At 43.0% G+C, this 23,231-nt stretch overlaps 1 long non-coding RNA gene across 2 annotated transcripts; it reads right to left on the bottom strand.

The window, feature by feature from the left end:
- Positions 1 to 482: 482 nt before the first annotated feature.
- LOC121816698 (uncharacterized) lies at positions 483 to 21,567 on the bottom strand. Of its 2 annotated transcripts, XR_009596533.1 has the most exons (3): positions 21,410 to 21,567; positions 10,556 to 10,779; positions 483 to 8,842 (listed from the first exon to the last, which is right to left on the bottom strand). It is a non-coding gene; the product is annotated as an uncharacterized LOC121816698 (long non-coding RNA). The 2 variants fall into 2 exon arrangements; XR_006056366.2 differs by having other exon boundaries at positions 483 to 10,779.
- Between the last annotated feature and the right edge of the window lie 1,664 nt (positions 21,568 to 23,231).

Below are 23,231 nucleotides of genomic sequence, written 5' to 3'. Positions count from 1 at the left end.
ATGAATGGTATAATATTTATCTCTGCCTGACTTACTCCACTTACTAAAGTAATCTGTAGGTCCATCCATGTTTCTGCAAGTGACATCACTTCATTCTTTTTTATGGCCGAGTAATATTCAGTTGTATTTATATACCACATCTTCTTTATCCATTTCTCTGTTGATGGGCACTTAGGTTTCTTCCATGTCTTGGCTGTTGTAGACAGTGCTGCTATGAACATTGGGGTGAGTATATCTTTAGAAATTAGAATATGTCTTTTTCGGGTGTATGGCCAAGAGTGGGATTGCTGGATCATATGTAGTTGTATTTTTAGTTTTTTAAGAACCCTCCAATGTTCTTAGTGGCAGTATCAATTTACATTCCCACTAACAGTATAGAAGGGTTCCCGTTCTGATAATTAGCAGTGTTGAGCACCTTGTCATGTGCCTGTTGGCCATCTGTATGTCTTCTTTGGAGAAATGTCTGTTTGGATCTTCTGCCCTTTTTTTTTTTTTTTTTTTTTTATTTGTGTGTGTGTTACTGAGTTGTATGAGCTGTTTGTATAGTTTGGAAATTAAGCCCTTGTCTGTCACATCATTTGCAAATACCTTCTGCCAGTCCACAGGTTGTCTTTTCATTTTGTTTATGGTTTCCTTTGCTGTGCGAAAGCTAATAAGTTTGATTAAGTCTGATTTGTTTATTTTTGCTTTTATTTCTATTGCCTGGGAGACTGACCTAAGAAAACATTGCTGTGATTTGTGTCAGAGAGTGTTTTTCACCCTGACTGTCCCCTGAAGATATCGTTTACTCTGGCTGTCCCTTAAGATGCTTCTTCCCCTGTACCCCTCTTAGACAGAAGCTGCTTTTATCATCAGACGCAGCAAATGAGCCCCCACTGCTTCTCTGTGGTTATTGCTCATCCTTCCTCCTAGCTTTTTTTAATTCAGCAAGTGACTATTCCAGCCCTTCTGTCATTGCCCTGTCTACTGACCTCTCAACAACTGTCCCTCCTACAAGGAAGATCTTAGGCCCCATATCACTTTCCCCCTTCCTCAGTACATGCCATCATTCTTGGTGGCTTCAGCTTCCCATGAATGATTTATCCAAAACGCTACTTTGCTCACATTTAGTGATTTTTTTATGCCCCTGCCCACCTCAGTCACTTGTATCATGGTCACATCTGAGTTTTATCAACAGTAACTGTACTTCCTCCAAAACCCCCATCCTTCTCCAGCCAATCTAGTATCCTAAGTAAATAAAGAACTTTTACAACTCAACAATAAAAAGACAATTTAAAAATAGGAAAACAGACATCAGAATAGACATTTCTCCAAAGAAGATACATAAATGGCCAATAAGCACATCATTAGCCACCAAGGAAATGCAAACCAAAACCATGAGATATTTCTACACACTGACTAGAAGAGGTATAATAAAAAGAGACAATAGCAAGTATTGGTGAGGAAATGTCTAGATAGACAAAAGAGAAAGTAGATTAGTGGTCGCCTGGGGCTGAGGGAACAGGGGAATGGGAATGACTGATAATGGATACAGGACTTCTTTTGAAAAGATGAAAATGTTAGGGAATTATGTACTGGTGATTGTTGTACAACTTTGTGCAATCACTAAATCATGCTTTTTCAAAGGGTAAATTTTATGATGTGAGTTATCTCAATTTTTATATCAAAAGATTATGCATTGGTTTTTAAAAATCCTTTAAAATAATTTTGTTTGTCTGTTGGCTGTGCTGGATCTTTGTTGCTACACACAGGCTTTTGCTAGCTGTGGTGAGCAGGGCCTGCTCTGCAGTGTGGTGCACGGGCTTCTCGTTGCAGTGGCTTCTCGCTGCGGAGCATGGGCCCTAGAGCACATGAGCTTAGTTGGTCCCTGGCATGTGGGATCTTTCCAGACCAGGATCAAACATGTGTCCCCTACACTGGCAGATAGATTTTTAACCACTGGACCACCAGAGAAGTCCCTAAAATAAGTATTTATAATGTATCAAAGTTAAAGGTCAAGAGAACAAGAAGACAAGCCACAGACTGAAAGAAATAATTGCAAAACATACATCTGATAAAGGACTGGTGTCCAAAATATACAAAGAACTCTTAAAAATCAACAGTAAGAAAATGAACAACCAGCTTACAAAATGGGCAGAAGATCTGAACAGATATCTCTCCAAAGAAGATATATCAATGGCAAATAAAAATATAAGAAGATGCTTAACATCACATGTCATCAGGGAAATGCAAGTTAAGAAGCAAAATACCACCACACATCTGTTAGAATGGCCAAAATCCAGAACACTGACAACACCAGCTGCTGACAACGAAGCAACAGGAACTTTCTTTCACTGCTGGTGGGAATGCAGAAAGGTAGGGCCACTTCGGAAGACGGTCTGGCAGTTTTTTAACAAAGCTTTACTTTTACCATGCAATCCTATAATCATACTCATTGGTATTTGCCCAAAGGAGTTGAAAATAACATGTCCACACAAAAACCTGCACACAAAGGTGTATAAAGCTTTATTCATAATTGCCAGAACTTGGAAACAGCCAAGATATTTTCAGTTGGCAGATGCATAAGCAAACCGTGGTACATCCAGACAGTGAAATATTATTTAACTACTACAAAGAAATGAGCTGTCGGGAGGAGAGGGATAGATTGGGAGTTTGGGATTGACATGTACACATTGTTTTATTTAAAATAAAAATAGCTCTCCGTGGAAAAAAATTTTTAAGGAAAATAAGCTATCAAGCCAGAAAAAGACATGGTGCTGCTGCTAAGTCGCTTCAGTCATGTCCAACTCTGTGCGACCCCATAGACGGCAGCCCACCAGGCTCCCCCGTCCCTGGGATTCTCCAGGCAAGAACACTGGAGTGGGTTGCCATTTCCTTCTCCAATGCATGAAAGTGAAAAGTGAAAGTGAAGTCGCTCAGTCGTGTCCAACTCTTAGCGACCCCATGGACTGCAGCCTACCAGGCTCCTCTGTCCATGGGAGTTTCCAGGCAAGAGTACTGGAGGGGGCTGCCATTGCCTTCTCTGGAAAAAGACATGGAGAAACCATAAATTCATATCACTAAGTGAAAGAAACCAATCTGAACTACATACTGTATGATTCCATTCTGGAAAAGGTAAAGCTACTGAGAGAGTGAAAAAAGAAATGTAGGGTTGCCTGAAACTTGAGTGGGGAGCAAAGATGAACATATAAAGTACTGGGAGTTTTTAAAGCAGTGAAATTATTCTGTATGATAAGGATGGGTACTTGACGTTAAACATTTGTCAAAACCCATGGAATGGACAAGAGTAAACCCTAGTAAACTATGAAATTTGGTTGATGATGATGTGTCAATACTGGTTTATCAGTTGTAACAAATGTACCATTTTGATGCTGGTGTTGATAGTGGGGAGACTTTGGGGCAGGGCTGAGCAGGTGTGAAGTGTGGGAATTCTGTATTTTCCAGTCAGTCTTGCTGTGAATCTAAAGCTACTCTAAAAAATAAAGTTTATTAATTTTGAAAAGCAAAACCACATGTTGATAGAGCTATATCAAAGAAGTCAGGATTCATATTTTAAAAGATTAAAATTACAAAACTGTCTTAGGGTCACCCTCCACTTGATTTCTGCGGCTTCTCTGGGCAAACTTAGACACAGAATAGATGCTTACCTAGTGCTTGCTGGAAGAGCAAATCACTCAATAAGCTTTCTATTGCATAATTTCATGATTTGAGATTTTATCTTTGGTAGCTTCTTCCCATTATAACAACTCCTTATCCAGGGCCTTTTTCTGACAATTATGTTAAAGAAATAGAATTTCCTGATGACTAAAGCATACAGCTTAAAGTCCTCACAGTGCGGCAGTTAGCATCCTCAGAGCAGTCTGAGAGTCAGGCAGAAGCAGCACTGTCTTGTGTGACCCAGGTCTCAGAGGTTCCACACCATTGTTTCTACCATAGTCTTGCCATTAGAAGTGAGCTTTCTATGGAAAACAGGATGGAGAGGCCTCAAACAATTAAAAATAGAACTAACATATGACCCAGCATTCCACTTCAGGGCACTGATATTGAAAAGACATATGCATCTCCATGCTCACTGCAACATTATCTAAAGTAGCCAAGGTTTGGGAATAACCTTCCTGAGTCCACTGATGGACAAATGGATAAAGAAAATGTGAGCCATAAACACATCCTGGAATATTAGCCATTTTAAAAAAATGAAATCTTGCCATCTGGGACATGAATGGACTTTGAGGATCTCACTTATATGTGGAATCTTTAAAAAACAATAACAACAACAAAAAAAGTCATGGATACAGAGGAACAATTTGGCGATTGCCAGAGGCATGGCAAGATATGGGAGGTGGGTGAAATGACTTAATGGGGTCAAAGGTACAAAGTAAATTTCTAGTTATAAAATAAGCCATGGGGATGTAATATGAAAAAAAAATGTGACTGTGTATGGTGACGGATGTTAACTAGATATTGTGATCATTTTTGCAATATATACAATTGAATCATTATGTTACACACCTGAAACTAACAATGTTATGTCAGTTAAACTTCAGTACAAAAAAATCAAAAGAATTGCATCTTGTACCTGGAAAAGAAAGTAACATATCTCTACTTCTCTCCAGAACTTAGGAGGGGAATTAAGCTCCATCTTCTAAAACAGCAAAGAATTTCTATGCATATCTTTAAAGACTGCCCATGCCTGTCTGACTGTTTGTGACCCATGAACTATATATAGCCCACCAGGCTTCTCTGTCCATGCTATTCTCCAGGCAAGAATACTGGTGCATGCGTGCTCAGTCAGTGTGTCTGGCTCTTTGTGACCCCATGAACTGTAGCCCATCAGGCTCCTCTGTTCATGGGATTCTCCAGGCAAGAATACTGGAGTGGGTTGCTATTTCCTTCTCCAGGAGATCTTCCCAACCCAGGGACTGAACTCGGGTCTCCTGCTTGGCAGGCAGATTCTTTACCACTACGTCACTTAGGAAGCCCAGAAGGCAATAGAGTGACATCTTTATAAAGTGCTAAAAAATGAAACTGTCAACTCAGCATTCTATAGACAGTAAAAATGTCTCAAAAATGAAAATTAAATACTTTTTCAGACAAATGCAGGTTAAGAGAATTCATTACCATTAGACTTGGATTACAAAAATATTACAGAAAGTTTTTCAGGAAGATGGACTGTAGTATCAGAGAGAAGCTTGGATCTACATAAAGAAATCAGTAGATCTCAGTAAGTGGTTAAAATGTAGGCAAAGCCTGGCCTTGTTTGTACTTTGCTTGGAAGGACCACGCAGCTTTGGAAGCCCAAACAGATGATGGCCTGTGTGCTGATGGTCTCCAAACAGATAAACGCATCTTTGATTGCATAGGATCTCTTCTCTGTAACCCAGGGAAACTTTGGCATGGTAATTATAAAACCTCACTAGGGACTTGAATTCTCTTGGAGTGATGGCGTCACTGAAATCGTACCCCTTCCAGGAAGTCTCATCAAAGAATTAGAAGTTGCAGTAATGGCAGATACCTAGGTGAAGCAGAAACAATATAGAAAACAACAGGAAAACTTCCCCCCAATCTATGATATCTCGAGAGAGAAGAGAGAATATAGCCATGAAATGAAAACAAGATTCTTCTTTTAAAAGTAATAACAGAAGAGAATAACTTCTGGAATTTTAATTTTTTTAATCCATAAAATAATTGGAAGATAAACGAGAAAATCTCCCAAGAAGTAAAACAAAAAGGAATGGAAAATGTGACAGGACATATAAAGTTAGAAAAAACAATTAAGAATGCCCAACATCCATCTAATAAGAGTTTTAAAAAGAAAGCAGGGATTAAGTGAGGCAGAGAATATTATCAAATAAATAGCACAAGAAACTGCCCATCACTAAAGGACATGAGTTTTTAGGCTGAAAGGACCCACCAAATGACCAATGGTTGAAAACAGATTCTTACACAGGCATATCACCATGAAATATCAAAACCCTCAGGACATGAAGATTCTAAAAGATTCCAAAAGAAAAATAAATTCACATACAAAGAGTAAGGAACCATATCAACATCCCTCAAAAGCAATGTAGGAAGCTAAAAGACAGCGGTGAAATTACGAGAGAAAATTATTTTCAACCTAGAAATACAAACCTAGCCAAATTATTAATCAAATGTAATGGTCCAGTAAACGTGTTCAGATATGGTCGCAAAAAATATTCCTACTTTGCACCCATTCTCAGGAAGCTACTTGAGGAAGTGCTCCATTAAAACAAGGAAATAAGATAAAGAAAGTCACAGAATTCAAAAAGCAGGGGATCTGGCCCAATAGATACACAAAGGCATATTGCAGGACAAAGCTCTATAGAACAACAGCTAGTCCAGATTCATGCAGGAGGACAGAAGGTATATTAGTCAGCTTTTTCTGTGTAATTAAACCTCGGGGGCTTGCAACAATATTTTTCATGTTCATGGCTCTGCATGTTGGCTAGGGTTCAATCAATACAGCTGTGCTCAGGTGGGATTACCTCTAGATTGAGGTTTAGGTTCAAATCTTCTCCCCACGTTTTCGCGTTCTTGAACCAAAAGCTATCCAAACCATGTCCTTTTCATGGTGGTTTGCGAAACTCAAGGAGCAAGCCAGATTACACAAGCACATTGAACTTCTCTGTTCCCCTCATGTCTGTTAAAATTTGTGAGCTAAAACAAGTCACAGGGCCAAGCTCAACATCAATGGGACAGGAAAATATATTCCTCCTACTTTTAGAAAGATACTGCAAAGTCACATGGCAAAAGCAGAGGTGTATAATTCTCTAACTGGAAGGAAGTGAGGGACTGGGAACAGTAATCCAGTCTACCCCAGAAAGCTCCAGGAGAGATCTCTCCAGGAAATAATAGTAATAATGGGACTGATAGAAGACTTGACATATCTGTGTGGAAAAGAGGAGCTCCAAGAATTTTACAGTTTCTTAGGAGAGTGATTACTATAGAGGCTTAGGAAGCTAAGCAAATGAAAAACAGGTTATTATTGGGACTTCCCTGATGATTCAGTGGCTAAGACTTTATACTCCCAGGGCAGGGGGCCAGGTTCCATCCTTGTAGATCCTGCATGCCCAACCAAGAGTTCACATGCAGCAGCTAGGATCCTGCATGCTGTAATGAAGATCGAGGTCCCGCATGCTGCAACTAACACCCAGAACAGCCGAATAAATTAAAAAATATATTTTTTAAGTAGGCAATTATTACTTCTTGGAAAAGCAAAAATTCATACAGGGAAATTAATTTAATCATGGTACATATTTTATGCATACATGACAGACAAAAAGTCCAACCAAATGACATAACTAAAATTTGCCTGCAAATGCATTTTTTTTTCAACTACAGTTTTTCATGTACTTCAAGACACATATGTTATAAAAACTGGAATCTGAAAATCTGAAGTCCAGATCCTTCAAAACCACTACCAGCCAGGGAATGGCTGTGACATAGATGTTATTGCCATGTGCAAACATGATAGCTGTTTCCAGTGGCATGACTGGATAGCTGCCATTCCTGGAGATTTCAGTCCACCCAGCATGTCAGTATTATCTGAGAAAAGAATGTAAGTCCGAGCTTTCATTTATACTTTCTGGAAAAGTCAAGAAAGCGCCAATATCAGAACTTGCAGAAGAAAATATCAATGGTTTGGAAGAAAATTACTGATGATTGTAGATCCCTCTCCTTAAAAATCCTATATCACCAATACTCTTGAAGTTTCAGAGTATAACATTGTGTTAAATTAATTAAATGTGGGCACTGACATATTTAAAGCAAAAAATAATTCAAAAAATGGACTCTGACATAAAGAAGTGTTAGAAATACTTGAATCAATTTGCTTATATTTTTCTTTTTATTGCTCACAAGCACCAAACTAAATAGTAAATTATACATCTAAAATGTAAAAGATCTCTTTCAATAAATATAAAAATTCTAAGGGGTAAGAAAACATTGTGGTTATTTTGGTTATTTTTCTTTTTAGTGGTATATAAAGGTGTAACTTACAGTCAATGGTGTCTTAGATTCCATGAAATATCGCATATTGGGATATTAGAGACCCACTGGGGCCTTGGGTGGTATGAGTTATAATTATTCATAGTAGGAAGCCAGTAGTCTAAAATCAGTCAATCAAGACATCACAGAGTAAACATTATCCTGGAAGAACACACTGTCTGAGAGTAAATCCCAGCTCTGACGTTTGCTAACCATGTGACTTTATGTAATTACCGAATCCCTCTGTGACTCAATTTTTCTCATCTCTAAAATAGGAATAGAAATAGTGCCGACCATATAAGGTGATTATAAGGATTAGACAGTGCATGCAAAGCACTTAGGATCCAGCCTGACCCATTGTAAATGTTAGCTAAAATTGTTACTTATCTAAATGTATGGAGATCAATACCAAAAGACACAGCTAAAATGATTTAGAATGGGTTCTGAGTTCTGAGACTAGAAGTGGGGAGAAAAGAGAAGTTTTTCATTGTGTCTTGATTGATTTCTAATTCTGTACTTTTATTAAAATTTTTTTCTTTGTTTCATTTTTTATGAAATAATTATTAAGAATATACATGTCAGTCGGTCACAGAACTAAGTGTAAAATACAAAACTATATAACTCATAGAAGATAACATAGGAGAAAACTGAGGTGATCTTGAGTTTGGCAATGACTGTTTTTGTTTGATTGATTTTGGCCATTCTGTTCCACTTTCAGGATCTTAGTTCCCCAACCAGGGATTGAACCTGGGCCCCTGAGTGAAAGTGCTGAGTCCTTACCACTGAGCCACCAGGGAGCTCTCAAATGACTTTTTAGATATAACACCAAACGCACAATCTGTGAAAGAAAAGACTTCATTAAAATTAGAAACTTCTGCTCTGCAAAAGAATGGAAGAACAAGCTACAGCCTGGGAGAAAATATTTGGAAAACACGTATCTGACTGGTATTTAAAATATGCAAATAACCCTTGCTGCTGCTGCTGCTAAGTCGCTTCAGTCGTGTCTGACCCTGTGTGACCCCATAGAGGGCAGCCCACCAGGCTCCCCCGTCCCTGAGATTCTCCAGGCAAGAACACTGGAGTGGGTTGCCATTTCCTTCTCCAATGCATGAAAGTGAAAAGTCAAAGTGAAGTCGCTCAGTTGTGTCTGACTCCCAGCGACCCTGTGGACTGCAGCCCACCAGGCTCCTCTGTCCATGGGATTTTCCAGGCAAGAGTACTGGAGTGGGGTGCCATTGCCTTCTCTGAAAGAACCCTTAATACTCAACAATTTTTAAAAGCCTCATTTTAAAATAGGCAAAAGATCTGAACAGACATCTTACCAAAGATGATGTATCAAATATCAAACACATGAAAAAATTGTTCAACATCGTGTTACTAGAGAATTACAAAGTAAAACCACGAGTTACCACTACACATGTACCAGAGTGACTAAAATCCCAAACACTGACGCACCAACTCACTAAGACATGCAGGGTGCCCAGTGCTTCCTGCTGCTTAGATTTTGTCTGCATTTTATCATAATCATAGTGGACTGGTGCAGTGTCTTATGGCATGCTAAGGTAATCAAAGTCTCTGTGGACTGAACTGTGGCCCAGAGGCAAAGTTAAGGTGGTCCTGAAGCAAAATGGTGAAGATATACTTCTGCCCTTGCCTGGTTGAAACTACTCTTGGCCTTCTTAGCTTATTGAAATAGAGGAAAATCATTTACAAGTTAATAACTTGTTTATAGGTGACAGAGGCTCTATTGCTAGGCTCTTTGCTCTAGTAAGGAAATCATACCTGGGACAGCAGTACAATTGGAGTCATCACCTGTCTTAACATTTCAATAATCCACTGTCAGGTGAGTTAAGTAGGAATTAGGTGAGTAACAGGAATCACCACTGATGAATTTTCAGGTCTTGGATGGTTGCAAAGTCTTGCATTTCCCCCAACAATGTATCATTACTTTTTGTTTATAATTTTGATAGTAAGACTTTCTTTTTAATATTTATTTGTTTGGCTGCCTAAGGTCTTAGTTGTGGCACATGGAATTTTTGTGGTGTGAGGACTCTCTAAGGGCTCAGTAAGTTCAGTGTGTAGACTTAGTTGCTGCATGGCATGTAAGATCTTAGATCTCTGACGAAGGATGGAGCTCACATCTCCTGCATTGCAAGGCAGATTCTTAACCACTGGACCATCAGGGAAGTCTGCCAGCCCCTTCAACCATAATAGCCATATTAAAAAAAAAAAAAAAATAGCCCTATTCCGTGGACTAGAAAGACATAGTCTACCAACTGCTGTCTCTAGTCTATACACTCTGAAACTAGAGAAATCATGGGGTTTAAGGGGTTCATAGACTGAACATATGGTGAAGCAAATGAGAATCAAGGCAGTTTACCACTTGTCTCCACTCTGACTGGTCGGCCAGGGTGGCAACTACTGTCCCAATTAGCATTACAGCCAGCGTCAACAGACCCAGTGTCACAGTTTTCCTATTCACTTCCTAAGGCTGCCCTCACAAAGTAGCACAAGCTGAGTGACTTAAAACAACAGAAATTTATTCTCTCACAGTTCTGGAGAACAGAAGTCCGAAGTCGAAGTGTCGGTAGGCTGGCTCCTCCCGAGGCTCTGAGGGGCGCCTATTCCGTGCCTCTCTCCTAGCTTCCGGGGTCACCAGCAGTCCTTGGTGTTCCTGGGCTCCCAGTAGCATCGCTCCAACCTCTGCCTCCATCTTCACGTGGTGTCCTCTCTGTGTGTCTCTATAAGGACATCAGTCCTGCAGATGTCCTCTTCCTATAAGGACATCAGTCATTGAATCAGGGCCCGCACTAATTCTATACGACCTCATCTTAACTTGATTACATCTGGAAAGAACACATTTCCAAATAAAGTCACCTATTCCGAAGGTACCTGGGTGAAGACTTCAACATACCTTTTTGTGGTGTGTGTGTGTGTGTGTGTGTGTGTGTTTTTAAGGAAAACTATATTTTACTGAATTGTCTTTGATTTTTTTTAATTTTTATTAATTTATTTGGCTGCCTCACATCTTAGTTGCAGCAGGCAGGATCATCCTTGAGTACAGTGGGATCGTTTGATGAAGCACACAGACTCTTCAGGTGTGGTGCACAGGCTCAGCAGTTGCAGCACACGGGTGGGCTTAGTCCCTCCACAGAATGTGTGTTCTTAGTTCCCCAACCAGGAATTGAACCCAAGTCCCCTGTATTGCAAGGCAGATTCTTTACTGCTGGACCACCAGGGAAGTCCCACAATATATCTTTTTGAGAGACATAGTTCAACCCATAATTTACCCTGAGAAATGACTACAGGTCCCACTAGGGAAATCTACAGGAATATATAGACAGATATTTATACAGATGGGGAAAGAGTGGAAACAGTGTCAGACTTTATTTTGGGGGGCTCCAAAATCACCGCAGATGGTGATTGCAGCCATGAAATTAAAAGATGCTTACTCCTTCGAAAGTTATGACCAACCTAGATAGCATATTCAAAAGCAGAGACATTACTTTGCCAACACAGGTCCATCTAGTCAAGGCTATGGTTTTTCCAGTGGTCATGTATGGATGTGAGAGTTGGACTGTGAATGTGAGAGTTGGACTGTGAAGAATTGATGCTTTTGAACTGCAGTGTTGGAGAAGACTCTTGAGAGTCCCTTGGACTGCAAGGAGATCCAACCAGTCCATTCTAAAGGAAATCAGTCCTGGGTGTTCTTTGGAGGGAATGATGCTAAAGCTGAAACTCCAGTACTTTGGCCACCTCATGCTAAGAGTTGACTCATTGGGAAAGACTCTGATGCTGGGAGGGATTGGGGGCAGGAGGAAAAGGGGACGACAGAGGATGAGATGGCTGGGTGGCATCACTGACTCGATGGACGTGAGTCTGAGTGAACTCCAGGAGATGGTGATGGACAGGGAGCCCTGGCGTGCTGCAATTCATGGGGCTGCAAAGAGTCAGACACGACTGAGCGACTGAACTGAACTGAACTGAAATGAAGCGTGCTTGCTTTCACTTCATTCAAGGCTGTGAACTAACCCAGGCCTGGAAACTGGGTGAGAGATCATAACTCTCCATCTTGTCTTAAGCTGCCCTCTGTTCACCAGTTCCTCAGGGCTTTTGGTTTTACATATCAGAATATTAGTGAACTGACCATATTCTTTGGCCCTACATGTAGTGTCTCCCTCGACCATCAGGCCTGCAGAACCAGTTGCTACAGTACTTTCCAAAGATGCCATCACTCTCTCATAAATGTATTTCTCAATACCTTGGTGAAGAGAATGTCATCTGGGCCCTCCAGGGGATGGAATTAGGGGTAGATAACTTATAAACCTAGAACGAGAGGTTTATAAACCAACATTCCCATCTCCCAAAGTGTTTGAATTCTTTCTTCTTCATTATATCAAAGGATTCTCAATTTCATTTAACTTCATCAGTGAATCCAGGTGTCAGTCAACCAACTTAAAAAGAAAAAAACACCACAATTAAATCCACTATACATCCACCAGGATGGGAAATATTAAAAAAAAAAAAAAAAAGACTAAGACTATCTGACTTTCAAGAGTATGTGGAGCAACTAGGATTCTCATGCACTATCAGTAAAAGTATAAAATAGCACTCCTTTAGGAAAAGCTCTGGCAGTTTCTTAGAAAACTAAATATACATCTATCCTATGACTCAACATTTCCATTCCAAGAGGAATGAAAAAATAGATCCGCCAAAAAAAAACTGTAACATAAATATTCATAGCAACATGATTGATAATAGTCCCAAACTAGAAATAACCTATATGTCCATCAAAAGAGAATGGCTAAACACACTGCAGTATGAGTTGGCTGCTGCTGTGTAACAAATAACCCCACCACTTTAGCAGCTCAAAACAACATTCATTTCAGCTCACCAGTCTGTATTTCAAAGTCTGGCACAGTTCTCATTTGCCAGAATGTGGCTGGACTATCATCGGCTTTGGATCTCAGGGTGTCAGCTGAGTTGCATTCTTTTCGGGGGGCTCTGAGGAAGAATCCAGTCTCAAGATTATTCAGGTTCTTACTGGAATTCAGATTGTTGCGACTGAAGGACTGAGGTCCTGCTTTCTTCCTGGCTGTCAGCTGGAAATCACTCTCAACCCCTAGAGATCACTCACATCCTTTGCTAAGTGGTCCCTCCATCCATCAGTGAAGAATCTTCCTCCTGTTAAGGGTCTCTCATGCTTCAGATTTCTCTGACTTCACTGCTTAAGACTTCTGGACCCACTGTAAAAGGTTCATGTCATTAGGTCAGATCCACCCATATAATCCCCTTTTTAAAAGTTAAGTGTGCTGGGACTTCTCTGCTGGCCCCGTGGTTAAGAATCCACAGGGCAATGCTGGCGATACGCGTTGGACCCCTGATCGGGGAACTAAGATCCCACCTGCTGTGAAACAACTAAGCCCAAGTGCTGCATCCAGTGAGGCTGCGAATCTGCAGCCCATGCGCCACAACCAGAGTCCGCGCCACAACCAGAGTCCGCGCCGGAACCAGAGATCCCCGCGCCACGGCTAAGACCTGACACAGCCAAACAGCTAAATGTAAATATTTAAAAAAGAAGAAAAGTAGGCCATCCCTGAGGTCCAGGGGGAAAGAATCTGCCTACCAATGCAGGGGACGCAGGGTCGATCCCTGGTCCTGTAACATTCCACATGCTGTGGGGCAACTAAGCCTGCCCGCCACAACTACTGAACCCCTGGCTCTCTACAGCCCGCGCTCTACAAGAGAGGCCACCACAGTGAGAAGCCCACTCACGGTAACTAGAGAGGAGCCCCGGCCTACTGCAACTAGAGAAATGCCCACACAAAGCAACAAAGACCGAGTGCAGTCAAAAATAAATAATAGCTTTTTTAAAAAAAAAAGTCAAATGTAAAAAAAAAACTCAAATGTGCTCTCTGACAACCTAATCATGGGGGTGCTATCCCATCATCTTCACCATACTAGAGATTGTACCAGGAGGCAGGAATCTTGGGAGACATCTGAGAATTCTACTTACACAGGAACAGTCATTCAGTGAGATACTACTCAGCAATGAACTATCAATACACACAACATGGATGAATCTCAAAAATACTATGCTGAGTAGAAGATTTACAGAGTACTCAGAGGAGTTCAAGAACAGGCAACATTAATCTGTAGTGGGAAAGTATGAGAAGAGTGGCCACCTCTGAGGGAGTGGGCTTGGGATTGATTGGAAAGAGGCATGAAGGAGTTTTCTATGATGATGCTAAGGGATTGGGTTACACAGATGGATGCATGTGTCAAACTCATTGAATGGTACACTTAGCTTTATGCATTTCATTAGGTAGGAAAATTTTACCAGAAAAATTAACAATATTTTCTCTACGTAATGATACGCGTACTAAAGTGTTAGGGGCCAAGTGTACGAATGTCCGCAACTTATTGTGAATATATCAGAAAAATGCAACAGATTGACAGATGGATAGAAGAATGGATAGATGGGTGGATAGGTGATATAATAAGATATTAGACTCTAAGAAAAGATAAACTCGTCTTTAAAAAAGAAAAAAAGCAATTAGAGCTCCCAGCTGTTATAATCAGCACACGGAATCCAGGCTCTCTGGATATAAGTGCACTCACATTGGTCAGTTCAGCCTGATTTTAAATTAGGTTCCTCACTCTTAGCCCTGTACTCTCAGAATCCATTCTCACATATATTTGCCAGATTTTATTGATATACATTTGAAAAATCTTTAAATTCTTTTAGTGGGAAGGACTTCTTCCCACTAAATTTGAATTTGACCTCATATGTGACTCTGATGCATGTCGGATCTGATTCTGATCATGAGTGTGGAGACAGTTAAGTCAGTGGGATGAGGCATGAGGAGACTTAGCTTCCTCTTACACATAATTCCCCACAGGGAAGTCTACATAGTCTTCAAACAAGTCAAGTGATCCCATTAGACAGGGAGAGGGTGCTATAGTCTCTGGCTATCTTCAGCAGTAAGCTGGGGTTGTAACAGAGATCACTCGCTGCCTGCTGTGGCAGATGGCCTCGGATGTGACTCCTCGAGATCCCTGCCTCCTGATGCTCAGGCCCTTGGATAATCCCCACTCCTGACGTATGAGCAGTACCTTGCTTCTTAGGAAGAGAAATGGCCAAAGTGACAGCATGTCATTTCCAAGGATAGGTTATAAAAGGCTGACTTCAGTCTTTCTGGCGTTTCTCTGACTCTTCTTACATGTTTGCCCGATGGAGAGGCCCATATGGCAAGGAAAGGAGGGCAGCCTCTGGCCAACATCTGGCCAACATGGGTAAGGACTCAGCCCCTCAGACCAACATCCCTGGAGGAAACAGGTCCTGGTGACAGCCGTGTGAGTGAGCCTGGAAGAAATCATTCCTTAGTCAAACCTTCATTTGAGATCGCGAATCTGGTACCTAGATTGCAGTCTTGGAGGCGGCTCTGAAGCTGAAGACTCAAGTAAACCATGCCCAGATTCCTGACCCACAGGAACTATGACTTAGTAAGTGTGCGTTGTTTTAAGCTAATAAGTTTGGGGTAATTTGTTATGCAGCAGTGGATAACTAATACAGTTGCCTAATATCCATTCTATCCTTACTTCTCAGCAATAAAGACTCTATTTTATTTGTAATACTAATGTACATAGCTAAAATCATGCCTTTCCTAAATTCTCAGTATGATGTGACCATACGGCTGAGTTCAGGCAGAAAAGAAGTAAGCAGAAGTTTTGCATGGAACTTCTGGAAGGTTCCTCATAGGGAGATATCTCACTGACAGATATACTTTTTGTTTCCCTTCTTCCTCATTTTTCTTTTTTTTAAGAACAGCAGCCACTCATAATCCTGGGCAGGGGGATGTCTGGTATTTCTGTGGCTGACAGAGTGCTCTTGGGGTTTTTTGTTCGGTGTGTTGTTCTTTATCAATGAATTAACTTTTGGTTGTGCTGGTCTCTGTTGCTTAGTGAGTGGGCTTCCTCTAGTTGCTGCAAGTGGGGGCCACTCTCCATTGCCGTGCATGGGCTCCAGGCATGCAAGCTTCAGTAGTTGGGGCACACTGGCTTAGTTTCACCATGGCATGTGGACTCTCCCCAGACCAGGATCAAGCCCACCGCCCCTGTAATGACAGGTGAAATTTTTTTTACCACTCTACCACCAGGGAAGTCCCTTCTTCCTCATTCTTGCTGCCTAGAAAGTGAATGTGATGACTGGAACTCCAGCAGCTATCTTAGAACGTTTGAAGTTAGAAATCACACTCCAGGAAACAGAAAGGAAGGAGGAATATGAGTCCCTCCTGCCCACTGAGCAACCACACCAGCAATGGCCCCACTGCACCTAGAACTCGATCTTGCTGCAACCCCATTTCCGCTGGAGAGGATTCTTATGGTCGCTGAGTCCTCAGTTCCTTAGCTATAGACTCCTTAGCTTAGTCTAGGATCAATGCACATGACTGGCTGAGAACAGGTCAAGCATCTGCAATGCGGTTTTTATTTATTTATTGTTAATTGAAGGAGAATTGCTTTACAGAATTTTGTTGGTTTCCGTCAAACATCAACATGAATCAGCCATAGGTACACATATGTCCCTTCCTCTTGAACTTCCCTCCATCTCCCTCCCCATCCCACCCCTCTAGGTTGTTACAGAGCCCCTGTTTGAGTTCCCATTGGTTATCTATGCAATCTTGTTTTCAAGGGAAGTTCAAAGATTAAGTATCTGGAATCTATTAGGTGGGGAATTCCCCTAATTTAGAAAGTGGTTTCAGATGCTGTATGTGGAAAAAAAAAAAAAAGCGAACTCTTTCCTACTGTCAGGTCGGATGCCCAGAAGAACTGGGGGATACCCACTTCTCTAATTCCTCTGCGTGCTAAGTCACTTCAGTTGTGTTCAACTCTGCAACCCCATGAACTGTAGCCCACCAGGCTCCTCTGTCCATGGGATTCTCCAGGCAAGAATACTGGAGTGGGTTGCCATGTCTTTCTCCAGAGGATCTTCCTGGTCCAGGGATCGAACCTGCATCTCTTATGTGTCCTGCACTGGCAGGTGGGTTCTTTACCACTAGCCCCACCTAGGAAGCCCAATTCCTCTAGATCTTCCCAAATATTCCCATTTCATCTGTCAGTCACCGTTTCCTAGTCAAATGCATTCACTCTAGAGTGTGGCAGAAAACTTGAGTAAGGCCAATCTGCAGGTCACGTGACTCCTGCTGTGGCAGCCTCAGACTGCTGGCCACGGCAGAGGCTTCCTTATGAGTTAGAATCATCCTGCTGTTCCTCATCTGTTTGTCTTCTCTCTCTCTCTCTCTCTCTCTTTTTTTTAAATAATTTCATTTATTTATTTTTGGCTCTGCTGGGTCTTTGTTGCTGCTCGGACTTTCTCTAGTTGCAGTGAGTAGGGGCTAATCTTCATTGCAGCGCACAGGCTTCTCATTGCAATGGCTTCTCTTGTGGAGCATGGGCTCCAGAGCACAGGCTCAATAGCTGTGCCTCACAGGCTTACTTGCTCCGAGGCACGTGGGATCTTCCCAGATCAAAGACCGAACCCCTGTCAACCGAACCCATGTCTCCCGAACTGGTAGGCAGATTCTTTACCACTGAGCCACCAGGGAAGACCCACTTGTCCTCTTAAAGCACCTTCTCAAGGTTGCCAAATACCATTTTTAAAATTTAATCCTCTGAAGTTGCAACCACAGGGCAATGGAGAAAGTTGAGGTTAAGTTCTAAGAGAAAACATGCAATAGTTTTCCCAGTTACTTCATTAATACCTAACAAGGCCATCTCATTTCCAGGCTCAAAGTGGAGGGATTTCTCACTGCATCCCACTCTGTATCAACAAGGCTAGTTCCAGTTTTTAGGGTCTGCTGTTGGCCTCACTGCACACCTTATATCAATTTTTTTATTTGAATCTCTTTGTTTGGAAGTGACAGAAATCCAACTTGAAATAGCTTAAACATAAAGAAGACTGTATTGGATAACAAAATTCAATAAAGGGCTGAACAACTAATTTGCAAAAATAAGTAAGGATGTCTCCAGAATAACTGAAACTAGGCTCTTAAATTCTAACATGAGCCTCTATAGCTTTTGTCTCAACTTTTAATTTATTCTTTCTTCACTGCATCCACCTTCCTTCCTTTCATGGGGGAATATGGCTGGAAACATTCCCTGAGCTTTATGTCTATAACTTTCATCATTCAAAAGAGAATGACTTAGGATTTCCTGGTGGCACAGTGAATAGGAATCCCCCTGCCAGTGCAGGGGACACAGGTTCAATCCCTGGTCTGGAAAGATTCCACATGCCGGGGAATAACTAAGCCCTTGTGCCACAACCACTGAGCCTTCGCTCTAGAGCCCGCGAGCCACAGTTACTGAGCCCAAATGCTGCAGATACTGAAGCCTGAGTGCCAAGAACCTGTGCTCCACAAGGGAGGCCACTGCAATGAGAAGCTGTGCATCACAACTAGAGAGTAGCCCCTGCTCATAACTAGAGAAAAACCTTTGTACAGCAACAAGGACCCAGTGCAACCAAAAATAAATAAGCAAAAAAAAAAAAAAAATTTTTTTTAAGAGAATGACTTGTTTTTCAATTCAAATAAGAAAAAATGATGAGAAAGGGTTTTATTGACCCATCTTCAAACAGGTAACCACACCTGGGGCCAGTTATGGCTGAGGGTAGGATTGTATAAGAACAACGGTTCCCTGGGTAGCCACGTGGAAAGAGGAGACAGTTCCCAAGAGAAGAGCCGTGCTGGGCTGGCCACACCACAGATGACCACTATGGCAGCCCTCAGGCAGGTCCCTTCCCACGAGCAAAAGTTTGAATAAGCTTGGCAAGGTATGGCATGTTTGGGAAGATCAAACTGTTTTTCCCCCCTTCCCTTTTTTTTTTTAAATAAGAGTGAACTCACCTCACCCTCTATGTGTCATTTTCTTACCCAGACAGCTAAGACATTTTAAGGAAAACCTCCCCATAAATAAGTGCTTTTGTGCCCACCGAATCGGAAGATCCCTAAAGAAAGCCTCTAAGGGGATTCCCCAATGGTTCAGTAGTTAAGACTCGCTTCCACTGCAGGGGGCGCAGGTTTGATCCCTGGTCATGGAACTAAGGTCCTGCATGCTGCATGATACAACCAAATAAGTAAAAAAAAGATTTTAAGTCTGTCTGAAAAAAAAGAAAGCATCCAGGATTAATTTATCCCCATGTGTCTGCTGCTGCTGCTGCTGCTGCTAAGTCGCTTCAGTCATGTCTGACTCTGTGACCCCATAGACAGCAGCCCACCAGGCTCCCCCGTCCCTGGGATTCTCCAGGCAAGAACACTGGAGTGGGCTGCCATTTCCTTCTCCAATGCATGAAAGTGAAAAGTGAAAGTGAAGTCACTCAGTTGTGTCTGACTCTCAGCGACCCCATGGACTGCAGCCCACCAGACTCCCCCGTCCCTGGGATTCTCCAGGCAAGAGTACTGGGGTGGGGTGCCATTGCATGTGTCTAGTGCCCCCTGTTTCCATCATAGATCAGATACTTGAGATATATTTGTAGAACTGAGTTAAGATCTTTTCTCATCCTTCAGAGATCTCTGAAGGCTAAATATTTTGGATGTTTAGGATCGCTGGAAAGGCCTAATGCTAGAAGTTACAAATAAAAATGGAAATTAATAGAAGACTGGATAGCCTATGGTACTAGTGGGAAAAAAATAGTCAATAAGGGAAAAGTTGTCCTCATTACAGAGAGATGAACAAGAAACTGCACTTTTGTTTTGGGTTTTTGTTTGTTTGTTTGTTTGTTTTGGCCATGTTCCTTGGCTTCTGGGATCTTAGTTCCCCGACCAGGGGTGGAACCCAGGCCATTGCTGTTAAAGTGCCGAGTCCTAACCTCTGAACTACCAGGGAATTCTCAAAACTATAGGTCAGGTCCTGATAGACAAATTGGGAATATACAGTTAATATGTTTGCCTCCAACCTTCCCTGGACCAGAATTTATAGCAGGAGAGAATAGCGATTTGGAAGAAGGTTGCTGATGGAGTTGATACTGATAAATGCAGGTGAAAGGAGTTCTAAGGTCTTTAAGCAAGACCAAAAATGTATTAACTTTTCACTAATAGATAAACTCCATCCCTTACTAGAAGGTAGACATGGGTGTCTGATTAAGCTTGGCTTCCGGTCACAGTTGTTCAGCAGTGACACTGCGGCACTGCTTCAGAGGCTGAGCAGATGCATGTCTAAGGCAGGAGGAGCCAGCGCTCCATGCTCTCCCCCTAGAGGAGAGGAGGACTGACAGGAGTACACTGGATCCAGGGATCAGCCTGCTGCCCACACTCCGAGCTCCGCAGAGCCTTGCTCAGGGTCTGATGGAAGGTCAAGATCTGTGCTGGTTTGCAGAAGTAGCCTGGGAGCTCTCCAAATGACCACAGGCAGCAAGAGTTCTCCAGGGCATGGGTCCTTTCTCCTCTGCTCTCAAGGTAATTCCACTGTCCAGGCTCACAGAGCTGGGACCAGAGCAGTAGAGAAGACAGTCCCCATTGCACCCTCTCATCAGGTTCCCTTTTGCATGCAGCTCTCTCTGTGGAAGGAATCCACCATCACAACACACTCCCACTGTTTTCACTTTTCCTCCAGGACCCCTCTCTGGGCATCAGTTTCCTCACCGGCAAAAAAATTAAGGGATCCCAGCTAACTCTGCAGTGCCCTGGTGTCTTCTGAAATCTCGAAGGTAGAGGTGATGCTGTGGTGCAAAGACAGGGGTCCAATCTGGATTACGTGTCTTGGTATCAGGTGTAACAGATCAGAGGAGCTCAACCAGAGTGTGGTCTGGGTCTATCAGTCATGGGCCTCAGTCACTTGGTGAGAGAGAGAGGGGTGGTGGTGGTGGTGGTGGCTAACTTATTTAATGGTTACTGTGTGCCAGGCACTATCCAAACACTTCAGATATTTTAATTCACTAAATCATTAAAGTAAACCAGGTTACAGATGAGAGAGGTAAGGCACAGAGAGGCTGAGTAACTCCCCCTGTCATCCAGCTTGAAAGTGGCAGCGCCAGAGCTGGAACCCAGTAATCCAGAACCCATCATCAGCTATGGAAGTGAAGACATGCTCAGTGAGGAGGCTTTGCCAGGGGTTTCTGGGACACTGTTTCATGTCAGAGCATTTTTATTTCCTGAAGAGTGCACACATTTGGGGGAGGAAGGTCTCAGTTAGAATGAGCGTCCACATCAGATCACAACCACTAGCCTCTCTGCCCTTGCAGAGCCCAGCCTATTCTACCTGTCTCCTTTTATGCTGAGTTCTCAGGAAGCCCTCGTGGGTGTCCCCATATCTCACACACACGCAGCCTAGCCTCCAAAGTTGCCCCACCCACACCATCTGAAACACCTGAACCCAACAACAGACAGGGTTCAAACATTTTCTTGGATTTCACCTCAGTGTCAGTGCCAGCCTCAGCACAAATGGCTCCTTGCAGAGACAGGAGCCTCCAGCTCCAGAGTCCTGAGTCGGGAGAAGGGCAGCTTCTGTCCAGCTGAGCCAGCAACAGGCACGTTACCACAAAACTTCCAATCACCACAGCCATTTGTTTGATTCCCTGTAAAGGTGTCAAGCATTTACAGATTATATTGGTCAGAGCTCTTGGCTGTGTCAGAAGCCCAACTTAAGTCGGTTTAGAGGGAAAAGGAACTTAATGGCTCCATGACCAAAGAGTAGACAAGACAGGGATGGATCATGGAAATGGAGGCAGATGGAACCAGGGCCTTGCATCCCTGCTGGTCCCTGCACACAAGCCTCAGTTGCCCCTTTGCTTCTACTTTGTCCTTGTGGAAGGGATATGGCCCCTTGAAAATTCCTCAGACGAGGAAGGGCTTTCTCCCAGGCAGAAGGCTGGCCAGAGGGAGGAAGTTTCCTGTCCTTGGGGGGTGAGCGGATGAAGAAGGGAGGGTGATCCCTTTTCAAAGAGTGGGGAGTGGGAGTCCAGGATGGGATTCCTTTCCTGGACACAAGGCAGGACTCCCCAACACAAAGAGTTCAGCCTCACCTTCATGAATCATTCAACAAACAGATAAGGGAAGACCTCCAATAGTACCGTGATGTGCTAGCCACTGTGGGAGGGAGGGCTCCAGGGCAGTGATCAACATGAGGACCCAGTTCTGCCCTACACCTTGCACTTTACCGCAAATGCTTCAGCAAGGTGAGTAACCAAGAGAAGGAGGTACTACAGAACACCCAACCTAGTCTAGGGATATCAGGGAAGGCTTCCAGGAAGCGGTGCCATCTAAGCTGAGACCTAATGACAAACAAGTGTCTCCCAGGTTTCGGGTTTTTTTATTTTTAATTTTTTTGTGTGTGAGGGTAAGGGACGGGGAGGGGAACGTGGTGGAGAGGAGACTGGAATGAACATTCCAACCGGAGACAACTCTGAGCTAAAAGATCAATGTGTGAGGGCTGCAAAGAAAACCACAGTGAGGGGGAAGCAGGCTGGAGCACCGGCATGGAGGACCTTGTGGGCCAGAGTGAGAGCTTGGATTTGATCCTGAGGACAGCGGAGAGCCACAGAAGTTCTAGGGAAGAGAGCAGTGGCACTGTCTGATTTCCGATTCTGAGATCCTTTGGTTCCCTGGGTCAAGGTGCACCTCCCACACGGGCAGAAAGAACATTCTGAGTCAGTTTTAGTTTAGACCTCCTAAAAAGTAATTAGAGAAAACACCTCAAGCCCCCTACAAGCAGCAGTATAGAAATGGGGGATAGGTGTTAAAGAATGAGTGGCCGGGGAAGTGGATGACCTGAGGGTGGGCCTGCTCCCCACTGTGTAACTAAGCTAGTGGGGAGGGAACTAGGGAGCCCTTCTCTCATTCCCCTAGGACTCTGGCTGGTACCAAAGGGCTGCCACTTCCTTGCCTTCTTGCTGGGTCTCCACTTCCTCATTGGCAGGATCTGCCAACACTGGGTGCAGGAGGCTAGGGGCTGGGTGAGGAAGCTGCCAGATCCTTCTCCGGTGAGCTGCAGGGGGTGAAGAGTTCTCTGTTCTGTTCTCCTGGAAAAGATTCTGTATCCTATGGCCCCACAGTGTGGAGGCCAACGGCCAAGTCTGTGGAGCACACTGTGGCCAGGTCCAGACTGAATCTAGGTGGTTTTCCTGAAAAAGAAAAAGGCCTCTGGAGGAGGGGGTAGAAGCTGAGAGTGAAGGGGTTGTTTGGTTACTGCCTGGTCTTGACCTTGAACACACACATAGCCACATACACACATACTCT

Source organism: Ovis aries, chromosome 15 (assembly GCF_016772045.2).
Source record: "Ovis aries strain OAR_USU_Benz2616 breed Rambouillet chromosome 15, ARS-UI_Ramb_v3.0, whole genome shotgun sequence".
Classification (NCBI taxonomy): Eukaryota; Metazoa; Chordata; class Mammalia; order Artiodactyla; family Bovidae; genus Ovis; species Ovis aries.
Note: the sequence above shows the minus strand (reverse complement) of the source record. Positions and strands in the feature narration are given on the sequence as shown.